The sequence below is a fragment of the Berghia stephanieae genome, chromosome 8 (assembly GCF_034508935.2).
Source record: "Berghia stephanieae isolate SIO BIC M18660-M18661 chromosome 8, UCSD_Bste_1.3, whole genome shotgun sequence".
NCBI classification, from domain to species: Eukaryota; Metazoa; Mollusca; class Gastropoda; order Nudibranchia; family Aeolidiidae; genus Berghia; species Berghia stephanieae.
Window position 1 is genome coordinate 44,519,000 of NC_088367.1, and position 15,000 is coordinate 44,533,999.

A 15,000-nucleotide genomic window follows, 5' to 3' on the forward strand; every position below is an offset into this window, starting at 1 on the left:
GTAATAAATAACCAGGGTAAACAACGGATATAGTCGGTGTTAGAGTTGAGCGAGTTAAAATAGTACTTCAAAGCAATGAGGCCTCTGGAGCCAGAGTTTATCCCGGTTTCTGTAGCTTAAAATAGTAAGTACATTTAAAGCCATGAGGCCTCTGGAGCCAGAGTTTATCCCGGTTTCTGTAGCTTAAAATAGTACTTCCAAGCGTTTATCCCGGTTTCTTTAGCATCGAACGAACATTAGTCATTGCTTGCTACCCTTTGGATAGGACGCATGTCTATCTCAATGTACGTTCCATCAGATCTTAAAGTTAAAGAATTATCTGACCAGTCATTGCTGAGGAGTTGAATCCAGGACGACCCGCCTGTCAAACTTCATGTCTTGTTTTAAAATCAAAACGAGTGCCTGCTCCTCTCACTTTTCTAAACTATATGATACGATATTTATAGATAGAATGAAGTTGATGTCACTCAGGTCTTTATTTTGTTTTTTTTTTGCCATCCACGTTTTTGAGTAATTCTCACTTAACTGAATTATCCAGACTATAAAATTTCATGGTTACACATAGTTTTATGTGTTGGTCCGGATGGCAATGTTGTGAGTTTCTTAGCCAAGTGCATACTATCTATATGCGACGAGGGCACATTGAAAGCCTAACACTTAGTGGCTACATAGAGGGAAAAAGAGCTGGTGGTCGCCTGAGGTTGACGTTTTTGACCAGTTTGAGTCTAGCAAAAAATTTTTTTTTAAAATAAAAAAAGAGCTTTATATAGCGCAATATCCTCTGACATGTGCTCAAAGCGCTTTGCAAGGGGTCCCTGGTCAACAGCAACATTTAACATGTAGGACGGGACATGACGCCTGTTGGGCGATATTACAATTTTTCGGACAAAGACAACGCTGTTAACGGCCAAGTACTCATTTTACACCTGAGTACGGTGAGAGAATGTGAGTAAAGAGCCTTTTCCAAGGACTCAACTATGCGTCGAACGCGAGGCTCGAATCCAAGACCTTCCGATCCGAAAGCGAGTGTCATACCACAAGGCCACATAGCCGCACAACGAGCAACATCCCTACAAACTCCGAGTACATGAGAGGACAGATCGTCCTGGAGGCAACGTGCATACAAGCTCAGTCACGGACAAGTAAAGTAATATATTATATTGAATCGTGTTGAATACAAATATGGTACGAATAGTGCTCGACATGTAACAATGGAGCGAATTATTATTGTAATGTTCACCACGATGTTGGGAGTCAGTCTACATCGATGTTCCAGGCCTTTCATCCATCGTCAGGACATGTAACACACAGTCCTGACGATGGCTGAAAGGCCTGAAACATCGATGGAGCTGACTCCAACATCGTGGTAAATATTACGATAATAAAGTAATATTATATATATATATATATATATATATATATATATATATATATATATATATATATATATATATTGAATCGTGTTTGATACAAATATGGTACGAAAAGTGCACGACATGCAGTAATGGAGCGAAATATTATTATTTAAAATATTTACCACAATGTTTGAGACATTAATGTAGACTGTCTCAAACATTGTGGTAAATATTTTAAATAATAATAATAATAATAATAATAATAATAATAATAATAATAATAATAATATATATATATATATATATATATATATATTTATATATATATATAAATAGATACTAGTAAAAAGTCCGCAATTTCGCGGGGAAAGAATTATTTACATTCGATATTGCCAGAATCATTTTCTTGATTAGCAGGATTACGATTAGATGCACATTTTAATCGATGTGCTTGTCGTCGCTGCCATGCTTTATTCGGCATGATTTTAGTTTATCAGTCAGTAGATATCAATATTAATAAGTCGCAAGTCTTTACGACGCTTTACTTGGGAGTGCTTTGCACTACCTTCAATACTTCACAAATTAAAATGGCGGCCGAGAATCAAAACAATGGTCACATTAGATAATTGTAAACTTTCACAAATCTATCAAGGTTTGTTCCAGAGTTTTTAAAACGCTTTGATATGATGACAAATTGAATAAATAAACGCCCGACAAAAGATCAACGGTGGAAATTGAATGAATACTGGGGATGTAGGAGCTTTCGGAATGTCTCCCCTTTACTTAACTTATTAGAGGTCAAATGAAAATCTGAAGCAAATGCGAAAAATATCAAGTCCCCGAATTGTCTACTTTTGGTTTGTTCGGGCTAGAAGCTAGACAGAACCAATTGACAGTTTGCCGAAACGTTTAACTAAATATTTCCCAGGGCAATAATTATCACATCGATGGCATAAAAACGACAGTAATATCAGCAGTAATATTAGTTGATGTTGTTAATCGGTGAAACTTGTTGAAAATTTCTGTAAATCCGAATACCGTCATGTGATCAAGTGAATTATATCACCTGAATGCCACGATTTGCTGAAAAATGCCAATCTGACAGTTTCTAGCAAAACACACCCCTCCCACCCCCCCCCCCCCACCCCCTTGCTCAGGAATTTCTCTACTTGATGGACACCTCCCCCCCCCCCCTTTTTTTTTCTTCCACGCAACCACATTCCAAAAAAAACACACACACACACACACATGTATACACCACACACACACACACACACACACACACACGCACACATATAAACATACACGCAATGAGAACACACTACTACATAACAACACTGATCACCGCTAAATCAACACATTGGAAGTATGGACTCAACTGGACAGATAGAGTTGAGGGTGTGGCCATAAGAGTGTTAGTGTCTTCGGTAAATATTTTATGATATCTGTTTGACTTTAACGAACTTTCAAACTGACTTTAAATTATAAAAGCAAATCAAGTTATGTGTTTATCTATCTGTAAAAAATACATTTCTATTTTTCAAATCTTTCAATAGAGTTGTGTGCCGTATCAAATTTTTTATTGACTCAAATAAGCACAATGTTCTCCACAAGGCTATATATATTTTAAGAAAGGATATATATATATATATATATATATATATATATATATATATATATATATATATATATATATGTAGGTATCCCAAACTACCGCTGTGTGGCAGGCGAATTTGCCGTGATCGATCAAAAAGTGGGGTCTTAATATCTGTCTCTCTCTCTCTTGAATTAAACTTTATTTAATAAAAAAAAGGACAATATTATATTTCAATATCTGCTCTATAAGATGAGCTAAATATTTAAACTATTCAAGCTATGTGAACTTTTTAACAGCTATTCAAAAACGCCCTCATAAAGAGATCCGATTGCAAATTTTCGCTGTGAAAACTGCGTGCCGATCGACCGAAATTCGGGTCTCGTCACAAGATCTGCTCGCGCTAAAAGCTGAACGGACCAACAGCTGTGAAATCAAGTGTGGGAGAATCTCCTTTTAATGCCCTTTCGTGTGGTGTAATTTTTTCGTTTATAAACACAACAAAAATATTATTAAAATTTAACTGAATTTGCTCTATTTTTGAGTGAAAATTTGACTCTCTTAACGGTTAATAAACGGCGAAAAAATTACACCATTAAAATCTGCAGCATTTGAAGGCTATAATATCAAAAATCCAGCATGCTGGCTTGATTCAACAAATAGCGCCATCTTTAAAAGCAAAGCCTCTGTTTCCGCTTTCTCTTTCTTTCTCTCCTACTGTCCGACGCGTGAGTTGATAAACTGCCGGTGACCGAGACCGATTGTAAGTTGGAGTAACACAAACGTTTCCAAACATTAAAGCCATCTAGAATAGTCAAACGTATTTCAATTATGGACATGGACTTACTTGAATTATGTGGTAAGTAAATTTTATTGTTTTGTATTTTATTATGATCGGTGTTGGAGTAGATCGAAGCTTTTTCTCTATCTTGTCTTATTCATGATACTGTTTGAGTTTGAGTTTGCTCCACTCACTTTTCTGAATTAATGATAATGATAATGTTTGTAACCGCTAGACAACTCGTGTTCATTCATGAAGGCTATTATTATTATTATTATCGGAGCCCACCGTTCGCTAAGAATGAACGTGTCATTATCACTGCTACTTCTAGATTCAGATGAGAAATAAAATACTGGTCGTGTCAGTGTCAGTGTCCGTCCTGACTACTAGACTGGTGCTTGTGATTGTGAGTCCTACTAGTACTAGGAAATGGAAAGTATCACACTATTGACATCTAAGTCTAGTTGTTTCTGAAATTTAGATTAAACCAAGCTCATTCATTAAGAAATTATTGATAATCTGAGTGCACATTGTTTGATCTAGACGTCTACTAATAATAATAATAATAATAATCTTAACCGGACGGCCCCATTCTTCATCAGGTGTCATCAATGAGTAGTAGGTATCTACTTGTTTGTTTTTCAATCGTTTTTGTAAGATCCAGTTTCAATTATGCCATGATGGAACTATACTATAGTAACTCAAACTCCAGTTTAAATTTAACTTTTAACCTTTTACTGTATACTACTTGGTAGAAGGCTTGTTTTGATTTGATGCTATGGGATTGACTTGATTATGGTTGTTTGTTTATGATATGTTAGTATAGTATAAGATATTTTAGATTTATATTAAATTCTTGAATCCTGCCTATTTGAATTTGACAGTTGAGTTTTGATAGATAGTGTTGATGGTAATCAGTAATCATTTAGCGCGTTGAGCTTGTTGAAATACGGGGTAAGGCGGTGTATAGAAACTATTTATTATTATTATCACATCTCAAATAAGTTTGAACATTTTAATTCTCCATTTTCAGATGACGAACAAATGAGTCGTCTCAGGGCTTCATTTTTGATGAAGGGGAAAGGTCGTAGACCTGCACTGCCACTTGTGCAAGTGACAAACAAGCTGTTAGTCCAGCTTTATCATCTGCGCTTTGAAGCCAAAACGACAGTGTCTGAGGTAAGGTTTCTATGAATATATGACACATCTGTTTTTTGTTGTCACAGGCCACCATTATATTTTTTTGGATAAATATTGTAGTTACAAGTGACTGAGTGACATAGACAAGTAAAAGTCGTGTTTATGGCTCTCTTTATGATATTTAAGCCTGCAACAGTCAGCAATTAGCAATGGGCAGTGTGCTGTTGGTATAATTAGCACTTGTTGAAAAGGTCTTTACTAGGTTAGACAAGACTAGATGTTTGCTATGGAATATAGGTAGTTGCATGAAAATTTGAGATTGCAGCAATTGTTTTCAAAATAGTCTCATGCTATTCTGCAAGAAATACACTTTTCAATGGTACCAAAATTATGACAATGTGACAATTAGAACCAAAGTTACGGGATTATTAGTCCGCAAAAGTGGACCAAAATACTTAATATAATTTAAGAGGAAAAAAGAAACTAAAACTGTGACCAGAGAGCAACCGAAAAGCGGGGGAAATGGAAAATCACGGTTATTTGGGTTGGAATACATATAAAACCATATATCAAAATGATCGCAAAGGAAAGACGAAGCAATTTTTAAAAAAATTAAATGATTATTATGCAATATTATGCAACGTCATGCAATTACATAACCCTAGAAAATGAAAAAAAAAGGCGCGAGGAAAGGATAATAACTTTAAAAACAGATTTGAGGGTGGTCTTCTTCCAGAGCATGCTTACAATACTATGGCTATGATTAATTTTGAACACAAAAATTGTTAAAACAAGAGGGAAGGAGCATAAACGTATGAATTTAGACACTAAAGTTGTGTCCTTGGGGAAGGCACTTAATATTTGGCATTGGCAAATGAGCAACAGACGAAAGATGACTGGTATTCGGAGAGAAGAAAAAAAACAAAAAAACAATGAACAGGGCTAGAAATAAAGTTGAACAAGTGTCAGTAAATGCAACTTGCAAATGTACTGCCCAATGTTTTTGCATCCTTGGACAAGACATTTGGGCACCAACAGTACTCGGGAGAAACAAGCTTGCCGCTTTATATATGCAAACATGGTCAGTGATAAAAATGCAAAATTAAAAACAAGAACTACATAAGAGTGGTAGAGAAAACTTAACCTGAAAATGCAAAATTGAATATTACGTAACATATTACATAATAACAAACAATAAGCCGATAAATACTGACACTTTGCAAACTTTCTGCAACATAGGCATGTCATATATCAAACTGAACATCTCGAAGAGATGTATCATATGACTAACTATTAAACTACATTAAAATTGAAATGAACTTTAGAAAATTTGATAATTGCTTTGCATTCAACATCACTAAGAGAACAGATAATTAAAGGGTACTCACGTACTGACTCGCTTAAATCCATAAGATGGCTGAGATGTGGCAAAAGACAGAAGACAACAAAATCTAGGCACTATGGGTTGTTGGCTGCATGGAATGTAGACACAGGCAATATCCAGGTAATGGTACTGAATAAATACATCGAAGTCCAAGCAATGATACAGAAGTAGTTGGGGGAGACTGACGATCGAATTCATGTTGTTACTTCAATTTCACATTTAAAAATACAAGATAGATTATTGGAGCTGGAGGTGGCAGATGATCAAATTCATGTTGTTATTTCAATTTCATATTTAAAAATACAAGGCAGATTATTGGAGCTGGAGGAGGCAGACGACGGGAGTTGGAGGTGGCAGACAATCAAATTCATGTTGTTATTTCAATCTCATATTTAAAAATACAAGACAGACGACTGGATTTAGAGGCGGCAGACGACTGGAGTTGGAGGTGGCAGACAATCAAATTCATGTTGTTATTTCAATCTCATATTTCAAAATACAAGACAGACGACTGGAGTTCGAGGCGGCAGACGACTGGAGTTCGAGGCGGCAGACGACTGGAGTTGGAGGTGGCAGACAATCAAATTCATGTTGTTATTTCAATTTCATATTTAAAAATACAAGGCAGAATATTGGAGCTGGAGGAGGCAGACAATCAAATTCATGTTGTTATTTCAATCTCATATTTAAAAATACAAGGCAGATTATTGGAGCTGGAGGCGGCAGACGACGGGAGTTGGAGGTGGCAGACAAATTCATGTTGTTATTTCAATTTCATATTTAAAAATACAAGGAAGATTATTGGAGCTGGAGGAGGCAGACAATCAAATTCATGTTGTTATTTCAATCTCATATTTAAAAATACAAGGCAGATTATTGGAGCTGGAGGCGGCAGACGACGGGAGTTGGAGGTGGCAGACAATCAAATTCATGTTGTTATTACAATTTCATATATTCAAAAATACAAAGCAGATTATAGGAGCTGGAGGTGGCAGACAATCAAATTCATGTTGTTATTTCAATCTCATATTTAGAAATACAAGACAGACGACTGGAGTTCGAGACGGCAGACGACTGGAGTTGGAGGTGGCAGACAATCAAATTCATGTTGTTATTTCAATCTCATATTTAAAAATACAAGACAGACGACTGGAGTTAGAGGCGGCAGACGACTGGAGTTGGAGGTGGCAGACAATCAAATTCATGTTGTTATTTCAATTTCATATTTAAAAATACAAGGCAGATTATTGGAGCTGGAGGAGGCAGACGACTGGAGTTGGAGGTGGCAGACAATCAAATTCATGTTGTTATTTCAATCTCATATTTAAAAATACAAGACAGACGACTGGAGTTCGAGGCGGCAGACGACGGGAGTTGGAGGTGGCAGACAATCAAATTCATGTTGTTATTTCAATCTCATATTTAAAAATACAAGACAGACGACTGGAGTTCGAGGCGGCAGACGACGGGAGTTGGAGGTGGCAGACAATCAAATTCATATTGTTATTTCAATTTCATATTTAAAAATACAAGGCAGGAAATGAAACATGAAAATGTGGTGTCATAATGAACGTCTGACTCTGAAAACAAAAAAAGTACTTCGATTATGATTAAATCAACAAAATTAAAAGTTATATAATAATTTTTGTTGTGGTAAAGAGTAAAGTAATGAATGAAATATACTTTCACTTGAATTGACTCTATCATGCTATTCTGTATTATTTGTATTGAAATTAACCACATTAAATTAAACCAACACACTTAACCTGCAGAACAAACAAAAATAAAAGATAAAAAATAATATCAGTGGAACATAATTTTTAGTTGTCCGGTATCATCCCAGTTAAAAAGTCATTTCAGTTTCAACATTCATTCATAAAATAAAACTAAAATTATGGATGGGACTATTTTCAGTCTTTTTACAGCAATTATTCACCTTGAAATTATTTATACAAGTCACAAAAGCAAAAGCAGTCGATAGTTTACAGACTGCACTGTACACAGGAGACTCGGGGATACATCGAGAGGCAATCCTGGTTGGCCGTCGCCAACTTCATGAACACGCATCGTATTTAAAGTCACTAAAAGACGTTTTCGCCAGCATCAATCACCACCAAAATTCACACAAATAGAGAAAAATGGTTGGCGAATAATATAACATTAATTAAAAATAGGTAATATAATGAAAAATGTATTTAAAATGAAGTTAAAACTTACCAAATTTTCAAACAGCTGGCATCTGAACAAAGAATGAACGGATTAAAAATCTGAAAACGCCGCCTGATGCGCTGGCTTCTCCTCTTTAAAATGAGACCGGAAGTGACGAAATTAGTGCACAGGAAGCGATTCCACGGCAATGGAAGTAAAACTATGTTCACCGGTTAACACAATTTTCACTCCAGAGCCGTAACATCGATATCGGGGCTCGATCAGCGGCTCAGCCACGGGCGATGCGACTACCTAGGAATACAATTAAATTCTAAACCATTCCCGTGTTTTTCTCTCTAGCAAAGTATGTTCATTTTTTCATACCTAATCCTTATCTTTTTAAAAACTTATTGGATTCTGGTGTATTATCAAGGGTTATCTTTTTGTATAAGATTCTATTTTTGTTTTTTTTTTGTTCTAATATACTAATGCATTAGTTATAAGCCCTTCAATATTTTTTGGTTATTTTTTCCCTTCTAGGTGGAACAATGGTTCTCCAAGTTGAGTCCAGACTCAAGTTATCCAGTCAACAGTATCTGGCGGAAAATTTTGAAGGTTGTGAAGGCGGCAAAAGGGAAAGATAAAACATTTCTGAATGCACCTGTGGATCTTCACCACATCAGTGATGCCCTCAATGCCATTGGTGTAAACATGACGTTGGAGAAAAACAATTTTAAAAAGACTGTTGTGTCAAATGAAATTGCTGTGGACCTCGGCAATTTTCTCCTGAAACATGGTTATACTTATGGAGACTTCCATAAATTTCTAGAAAACATATCGCCTTCTCCTGTGATTTGCACGAGAGAGAAGTTACGAGGCATGTATCTCGCTGCAGATACAAAGAAGGGGAAGCTGATAAAAAGTATCAGCAGGGACCCAGCAGCACTTCAGGCATGGCTCAGGAAACCCTTCTTTCCCTGTCATCTGACGGAAATTCAATTAAACTCTCCTCCTGCCACAGCCACAAAGCCACCCTCATCATCGCCACCACCACCACCACCCCCACTGTCGTCTACTGTTGACTGGCCAGCACTGAGTCCTCAGCCAACCGTTTTATTTCCTTCATCTGTACTGCCATCATCAAGTCAACCTTCTACTTCTACTAAGATTCTCAGCTCACCACCACCGTCGTCTACTGTTGACTGGCCAGCACTGAGTCCTCAGCCAACCGTTTTATTTCCTTCATCTGTACTACCATCATCAAGTCAACCTTCTACTTCTACTAAGATTCTCAGCTCACCACCACCGTCGTCTACTGTTGACTGGCCAGCACTGAGTCCTCAGCCAACCGTTTTATTTCCTTCATCTATACTACCATCATCAAGTCAACCTTCTACTTCTACTAAGATTCTCAGCTCACCACCACCAACACCATCGTCCTGCATTTCTATTGTATCAGGTTCTACCCCTCATCCTTCCACGAATATTAATTCTCGGAATGTGTCCACTTCTACTAAGATTCTCAGCTCACCACCACCAACACCATCGTCCTGCATTTCTATTGTATCTGGTTCTACCCCTCATCCCTCCGTGAATATTAATTCTCAGAATGTGTCCACACCTAATTCATGTTCAGCACCACTACCATCATCGTCATTCACTTTTGGATCTGGTTCTACCCCTCTACCCTCTACATCTGTTGCTACTCAGAATCCAGCCAAACCTGAATGTACCCCTGCACCTATCACTTTATTGCCAGAATCTTTTTCAGAGTCCCACATCCCACTTCCTTCCACAATTGTTAATGTTGACCATGCTAAAAAATTATCAAAGTCTGTCTCTTCTAAAAAATTGTTTTCATCTAAAAAGTCTAAAGTCGTTTCATCAGAATGTAGTATTTTAAAGAGAGAAATTTTTAATTTAAAATTAAAGAACAAAACTTTGTCACAGGATCTTGTTAAATTTAAAAAATCCAAAACTTATAAGAACAATTGTTCCCTGAGGAAAATTAATTCAGATTTAACAACAAAAATTGCGGACTTGGAAATGAAAAATTCTGTCCTTAAAAAAGAATGTGATGATTTACAGAAAGTCAAGTTGTCTTTACAAAAAAATTTGTCTAAGTCAAAGAAAAGATGTTTGTTGTTGAATGAAAAGTCTGAGTCTCTGCATTACACATTAAACATGGTTAACAATCTTGATAAAGATGACAGTAAATTCAAATTGAAATGTGACAAATATAATAAATTTAAAAATTCTGTCCGTATTGCATATATGGCTCTCCAAGGGGAAGCGAATGTGTCTGCAACTAATTGCTCAAAAGTTGTACAAATAGTTGCCAAACATTTGTTTGGACATTCGTTTTCTCTTGAAGAATTACCTTCCTCTTCTACTGCTCTAAATATAATGTTTGAAGGCAATCATGTAGCAAAATGTCAAATTGTTGATGAAATTAAAAATACTGATTGTTTTACTTTTGCATCAGATGGTACTTCAAGACAAAAGAAACATTACATGGAAAAACATATTGTTCTTAGTAGTGGAAAAGCAATTAGCTTGGGTTTTCAGACTATAGCCTCAGATGATGCAAATAGTATGTTAGAACAAATAATTAAAGTTTTTGATGATTTAATTCAAATTAATAGTGACCTAAAGGAAGAAGAAAGAGATGAGCTTTTAAAAGAAATTGTTTATAAAATGAATTCTGTTATGTCCGATAGAGCGGCAAATATGAAACTTTTAAATAAAAAAATTCATGAATGGCGTAAGAGTGTTTTGCATGATGAGGATATATGTACACATTTTTTGTATTGTAACGCTCATTTTTTGCTTGGTTTATCTAAAGCTGTTGAGAGTGCTGTGTTAGAATTTGAGAGGGATGTAATTAAAGAGGGGGTTCACTTGGGAGGGACAGTCAGCAAAAGTTTAATCATTTTCAGTCTAGTATTGGTAAAGAAAGTGCAGCCTTACGTGCTATAAGACTAACTGCAGAAGTATTGGGACCTCGGGGGGATGAGAAAAATGGGGCAAGGGAAGAATGGCTAAATTATTGTGAAGTTAATAATATTAAGTCTCAGTTTTGCAGTTTTAAAAGTAATCGTTTCAATAATATATTTGAAAATGCTCATGCTCTTTTGTACCATCATAAACATGTTCTTGATTTTTTAGAAAATGAAGTTTCAGGTGACAATTTAAAGCTTCAAAGTATTGTTGCAGATTTGAGGGATAGTAGGGTAATTTCTTTAGTTGCTGCTATTTCACTGTTTAATCTGACTATCACTGGGCCATACTGGGAGTTGATGAAAAGTAAAATTCCTTATGGGTCATTCTCCTCTTATGTCAAAAAGATTGATGTTATTTTTGAGAAATTTATGTCCATGATTTCATTTGATGAACATGAATTTGTTTCCGTGTTTGATGATTTTTGTTTTGATGACATGTGTACTTTAGATTTTGTGAAGCATGAATGCCAAATTGATTTAGTGTTGTCGGCTTTTAAAGATTTTGTACGGAATTGTATATTGGTTTTAAGGAGGCAATTACATGACTTTCTTGACGGTGGTGTGTATGGTGGTGATATTGCTGTTGATGTTAGGAATATTTTAGATAGATGTCCATTGACCAATTTGACTGGGGAAAGGTTATTTGGGGATTTAGATTATGATCTCAATAAACGAAAAAGGGCCTCCTTGCATTTACGCTCCACACTTAATATGTGGAAGCATAATAAGACAGTTTCTTGGTTTTGTGCATTAAGCGAATTTAAACAAAATGAAATTTTAGAGGAAGCTAAAAGGAATTCTGAAAACCTGCAGTCTATTAGTAAGGAAGATGAAGCTAATGTACGTGTAAAAGTTAAGGAAAAGATGAGTGAAAATAAAAGAAAAAGATGTGATAAAATAATAAAAGATAGGCAACAGAAATCTGATATATTAGATGCTGTAATTTCAGATGGTGGGATATGTAAAACTAAAGATCAGTTAGATAGACTTCTGAATATTGGCACAGCTGAAAGTTTAAGAAATCAAATAAGATATAGAAAGGTATTTTTGGGTGAAAAGAATTTAAAGATAACGGGGACCATTAGCACTCTTTATGATTCTTTGTTCAGGTTGATTAATGATGATGAAGCAGATGCATCTTTTTGTCAACTGCTGTCAAACGAAGTAGGGTTTCAGATGTTGATTAAATAACACTATGAGATTAAATTCAAGCTTCAGTTTAATTACAAAAACAGATAGAATGGACGTTTCAGGTTTCTCATTTGTCAACAAACAGGATGAACCAAACACTATAGATGATGAATGAGATGATGTGGTAGTGCCGTTAAGTTGAATGTGTTTGTTGGTAAAGGGGAAACACGAAACATCCATTCTTCTATCTGTTTTTATAATTAAATTGAAGCTTACATTCAATTTCACATTGTTGTTTATCGCTTCGAGTAGCAACATTTACATTATATTGATTCATGAAATTATGTATCTATTTCCATCACTTTACATTTGATCAGTGACATGCTTTGTTTAAACCATTGTTGTTTCTCATAATTATGTACCTATCATGTAGCTTTTCTGATTATTACATTTGTTTTATTTACTCACCATGTTTAGCGTCAAGCAAGACGGCTTTCTCTATTATTTCAACATTTTTAACACGTCTGAGTGTACTTAAACACTTTAATATGTTTTTTTTACCTGGAAGTTCATATTCATACAGGGAGTCCAATATAATATCTATTTCTATTTAAACATTTTATAAATGCATTTAAAATGTGTATAGTGGAGAGCCAATGATAACCCTTATACTCATACTGATGTTGGGCTATTCGACCATAAGAGCAATATTATAGTCCGTGTTTAAATTAATCTTTATAATTTATAGGCTATGTGGATATGATCAGCTTCCAGAGTCCGCGTATGTATAATCTGTTATTCGATATTATATTGGACTCCCTGTGTGAATACGAACTTCCGGGTAAAAAAAACATATTAAAGTGTTTAAGTACACTCAGGCGTGTTAAAAATGTTGAAATAATAGAAAGCCATCTTGCTTGCTCGCAACATGATGAGTAACAAGAGCGCTAAGATAGGTTTGCCCGGCGTCTGTGCATTTATATGCATTAAAGCGTGTCCTTATACCGTTGCCTTAGATATATAAACTAATATGTGTTAGGGCAGGGCGTTGAATTTTAGGCTGATTGTCTCAGAATATGTACGTATGGATAGGTATAAATTTTTCATGTTCATGGGTTGCATTGGATATTGTATGCTTTTGTGTACTGACTTTTTTGTCTAATTTTTTTATTTATTTATTTTATTTGATCGACTGTGCACCACCAGTAGGTGCAGCATTAACTTCCATTATTGTGTTAGATCGTGGTATGAATTTTTGACTTTTTCCCCCCTTTTTGACATATATTTCTGTTGATTTTCGAGAGTTTAAATCTTGATTTCTTTTCATAACTCTGTTTTTGTCATTCTTATTGTGAAAAGGACGTAAAATTTGGATTGCGGGTGGTTGGATGGGAGCATCACCCTTGAATCATATACCTATGATGTTCGCATGGGTGTACGATCCGATAGTGATGTCGTTTCTTCTTCTCTTTACTAGCCTATCCTGCTTCTTTGGTTTGTGATTGTATTTTTGACAGGGGATATTTTTTTTTCTGTAAATCTTCTGCCTGTTTGTTCTTGGTTATTTATAATTTAGCTTATGATATCTTTAGGTTATGATTTTGATTTACATTTGTACTATTTTTGTTAGATTGCTTGTTTTTTTGTTTCAGCGGTCTCTCATATAACCTCATTTGTGTTGGAAGAGACCTAAAGCAACAAACAAACAAAAAAAAAAAAAAAAAAATTTGGATTCCCCATCCCTCAAATCATTTGTATGTGAAGTTTCATAGCTATATCTCATCATTTAAATTTTTTGTAGCGGAAACACTGTTTTTTTCTCAAAATGTCTTCCTTTGGCGATTTCGGCCTTTTTTTCGAATTTTGAGACGTAAAATCTCAGTAATTATTGCCTCTATCTCTCTGAAAAAAATTGGGCTTACTGTATGGTGCCAGTTCTAAGGCTCAGATAAGTTTCATGCCTTAATTTAGATTACTGACGAGTCTGCAAAGTGCCGAAGATGGTACATCTGGCGATTTCGGTGAAATTATTTTTACGCGCGTCATGTTTTTTCTTGATTTTGATGCTGTATAGCAACTGAATTATACTAGGTGAATATTTGTTTGAGTACTTTTCTTATTCTCTATGTCCATGGCTTGCGATTGCTTGCAAATTATTCAATTTTGTTATTATTTTGTTTGTTTTGATGCACCTTAAACTTGCTGTTTGGTAGCATGTTCTGTTGGTGTACGAAAATTACAAGTTATTAAATAAATAAAAAATTCGTAACTTTTTTATTTGTTGTCCGATTTTAATCATTTAAAGACTGTTGTTCATGGTTTGACAATCTGTATTTGTTCAATTCAAAATAACAGCAGTTTTCTGCAGTTGAAATTTTAGTTTGGGATACCTAATATATGTGTGTGTGTGTGTGTGTGTGTGTGTGTGTATTCAGGTATAATTATGATCAACTTCTACAATTTTG

At 35.3% G+C, this 15,000-nt stretch overlaps 1 protein-coding gene and 1 long non-coding RNA gene across 2 annotated transcripts in view; one reads left to right on the forward strand and one right to left on the reverse strand.

Moving 5' to 3' along the window:
• LOC144979025 (uncharacterized) overlaps positions 1 to 15,000 on the reverse strand; it is a 26,124-nt gene that overhangs the window by 5,998 nt on the left and 5,126 nt on the right. The gene's annotated exons all lie outside the window — the stretch shown is intronic.
• LOC144978745 (uncharacterized) lies at positions 3,641 to 5,045 on the forward strand. Its single transcript, XR_013646585.1, has 2 exons — positions 3,641 to 3,808; positions 4,764 to 5,045. It is a non-coding gene; the product is annotated as an uncharacterized LOC144978745 (long non-coding RNA).